This window comes from Dichomitus squalens (genome assembly GCF_000275845.1).
Source record: "Dichomitus squalens LYAD-421 SS1 unplaced genomic scaffold DICSQscaffold_28, whole genome shotgun sequence".
NCBI lineage: Eukaryota > Fungi > Basidiomycota > Agaricomycetes > Polyporales > Polyporaceae > Dichomitus > Dichomitus squalens.
In genome coordinates, this window is record NW_006766910.1 from 337,277 (window position 1) to 340,958 (window position 3,682).

Sequence of the window (3,682 nt, forward strand, 5' to 3'; positions counted from 1 at the left end):
GTTTTCTGACTGACTTGTTCCGTTGGCAAGTGTCGCATCCTTGCACGTACTTCTTGACGGCAACTGACATGCCGGGCCACCAATAGTTCCGTGCGATGATCTCTAAGGTCTTCCACCTTCCTGGGTGCCCTGCAAGTAACGTGTCATGGTGTAGTTTGAGCAGGTCGAGGCGGATGCTTTGGTCCTTGGGTACGTAGACTTTGCCTCGTCGTAGCAGTAACCCGTTCTCCATGTTCCAGTCTTGCAGGTACTTTCCAAACTCCCGGGGTCCACTGGCTAACAACTCCTTGTAGTGCTTCGTCATTTTGTCATGTTCAGGGGCCTTCTTGATGTGTTCGAGCAGTTCCTTATCATCAACTATGGAGGCATGACCAGGTTGCATGGCTTTGATTGCGAAAAACTCGGGTTTCAGCAGTGTCTGTCCGAAGTTATCACTGCTTACCCCCTCTTCATGATCTGGCCTCCTGGACAGAGGGTCGGCTTGTAGCATTGTCTTCCCGGGGCGATGCTTCAGAACGAAGTTGAAGCGAGACATGAATAAACTCCATCGGGCTTGTCGGCGTGTGAGCTTCTGTGCTTGCCGGAAGTAGGTGAGATTGAGATGGTCTGACCAGATCTCAACCGGCTCCGGGTGTCCCTCCAGGTAGTGCCGGTATTCCTCTAAGGCTCGGATGATTGCTAAGAGCTCCTTGTCGTATATCTCGTAGTTGCGCTCGTGAACATTAAGAGACTTGGAGTAGAAGGCGACCGGGCGCCATAGCTTGTCCTCTCCAAGTTGTTCCAAAACTGCCCCTGTTGCGAAGTCGGATGAGTCTGTCTCTAGCCTGTACGGGGCCGTGTCATTCGGGATCTGGAGGATTGGAGCTGTTGTAAACGCGGTTTTGAGTCCTTCGAAGGCCTGCTCTTGTTCCTCTCCCCATTGCCACTGAATGTCCTTGCACGTGAGCTTAGTGAGCGGTCGGGCAATCTTGGCAAAGTCCTTAATGAAACGCCGATAGAAGTTGGCTAGTCCAAGGAAAGCTTGAACATGTTTGACCTTGGTTGGAGTAGGCCATTCCTTGACACCTTGCACCTTAGACTCGTCTATGGAGATTGAATCCTTTGATATGACAAGTCCGAGGAAGTGAACCGAGGGCTGTTCAAACTTGCACTTTTCAGGCTTGACGAAGAGGTCGTTGTCGCGCAGCTTCTTCAGGACCCGTTCTACCAGTTGGCGATGCAGAGTGAGGTCATCGGTGAAGATGAGGATGTCGTCAATGTAGACCACAACATGTCCGGTCGCAATTTCCTCCTTTAGGACCTCGTTCATCATTGCTTGGAACGAGCTGGGTGCGTTGCATAGGCCAAAGGTCATGACTGTTGGTTCGTACAGTCCCTTGTGAGTGATAAACGCGGCTTTTTCTTCATCTCCTTCGTGAATGCGAACATTGTTGTAGCCCCACCTTAGGTCGAGTGAGGTGAAGATTGATGCGTGCAAAAGCCTGTCCACAAGGTCTGAGATCCGGGGAATCGGAAACTTGTCCTTCTTCGTGACCGCGTTCAGTGCACGATAGTCCTGGACCAAACGTAAACTCCCATCTTTCTTACGGACAAAGAAGACTGGCGCAGCAGTAGGACTTTTGGATGTGCGGATGTAGCCTTTGTCTTCTTGCTCTGTGATCCAAGCTTCAAGCAAGTTCCGTTCATTGAGGTTAAGCGGATACAGTTTGGCAGGCTTCGGAAGTGAGGCTCCAGGGACTAGTTCAATCGCATGATCATAGGGCTTCCGTGTTGGCATTCTTTCTGAGGCCTTCTTGGAAAAGACGTCGCCGTACTGCCGGTACTGTTCTGGTGCATGGTTTGACCAATATTCACGATCCTGTTCGCCTTTTGTCACAGGGTTGGTGTCCTTTTTCTCTTCTAACCTGGCTCGCATCTGACGAGCACTCGGGTCATCCGAGAAATTCACCCAATGAATAAACTGATCGGTGCTCTCCCAGGATTCAGGGCCGAGGTCACCGTACTGATCTTGTGCAACATCTTCCACTCGGGGAAGTTGCAAACTCCGTAGTTCTTCATCCTGTACTGTGTGCCGGGTGCATGTTGAAGGGCAGCGTGTAAACTCAATGTTCCCTGCATTCCAATCGAGTTCAGGGTTATGTTCACGTAGAAACGCCATGCCAATGATGATGTCTTGCCGCCCAATGTCTGTGACAAGGAACGACTGCCAGGCGAGGTGGTCTCCGATATGGAGTAGGCAACGGACATAGTGTGTGATCAACCCTTTCTTATTCTCGGTAGCGTCTGCATTGAAAACTCGCACTTCACGAGAGAGGCGTCGTAGGGTGAGTCTGTGTTCTTGAACAAACCGGTGGTGGATAAAACAAGAGTAGGCTCCTGAATCGAGGAGGGCTTCTGACTGAACTTCATGCGTACCTTGAGTGAGGGAAACTTTGAGATCGAATGAATTTCGCGGGCGACGTGCTGACGCGAGATAAATGACATTCGAACGCGGAACAAAAGAATCCTCTAGGTCTACGCTATGATTACAGAGTCGGATACTTTGGTCAGTCTTCAAAGTACCCGTTCCAGAAAATCCTCCTCAGATTCCTTGACCTCGACGATGCGTGCGGCAGTCTCGGTTTCCGGTGCCTTGCCTTTGCCTTTTCCCTTGGTTTCAAACTCCTCGAGGGCCCTGCGGATGTACTCCCATTTGTCTTCATCGGCCGGATCCATCGTGCGGACCTTGGTCGGGGCAGCCGGCTGCTTCTTCATGTCCGGAAGCTCATAGTAACCCGTGTACTGAGGGTTGCGACACTTCTGGCCAGCCGTAAACTTGTGCTTGCCGCAGCGGAAACAGAGCTTCTTGTCGAGCCACTCGAGTTGTTCCTTAGACAGTTTCTCCGGCTTGCGCATTGCGTCGACGTCCGTGGCATTGGGGTCCCGTGGGGGGCGACTAGTTGTGTGCTGCTGCGAAGATGACTTGGCCTGATTTCCACAAGTTTCCATTTCCAGCTTGAGTACCCAGTCCAGGTAGTGTTCCCATTTCGTCGGAATCAGCATCGGGTTGACTTGCCGCATTGCCGTCATAACCGTAAGAATCTGCGAGTTCTTGCCGACCTGGTTGTCGATGCGCCGGATGAGTTCTACGTCAGCGTAACCAGACTTTGAGGCATAGCGGCGGAAGTTCTCGGCAAACTGAATAACCGTGGAGTGAGGTTTTGAACACCATTCCTCGAGGGATGTTTGTGTCACGGACGTTGGACAGACGCCCCTTTTTGCTGCCCATTCCCTTCCCTTTGACGCCCACCTTCCATTTCCGGACCGTTTCCTTTCCTAGCTCATCCCAGTTTGGACACTGTAGATACGTTCCCACAGCCGCATGCTACGTTCCCGTGATCGCCATGCCCTTGCCTTTTCTTTCTCGCCCTTTGTTCCCCCTTTGTCATCTTCACTGCCTCGCTCTCGCGCCTTGTCCTTGGTTGCTAAGCAGCCCCTCTAGTATATAACGGACCCCCCTAGGCGCTCCCTAGTCCCCATCTCGACCTCTTGGTCATTGGGACTAGGTGAGTGACCATAGTGTTGTATCTCTCTTCGATTGCTAATGTATAACTTGGTCATTGGGACTAGTCTGTCGCTATCTGCGTGAAGACTAGCTTCGTAGGTCTTGTGCCTTCGTCGCCGGCCTCCGCTCTCGCCCCGT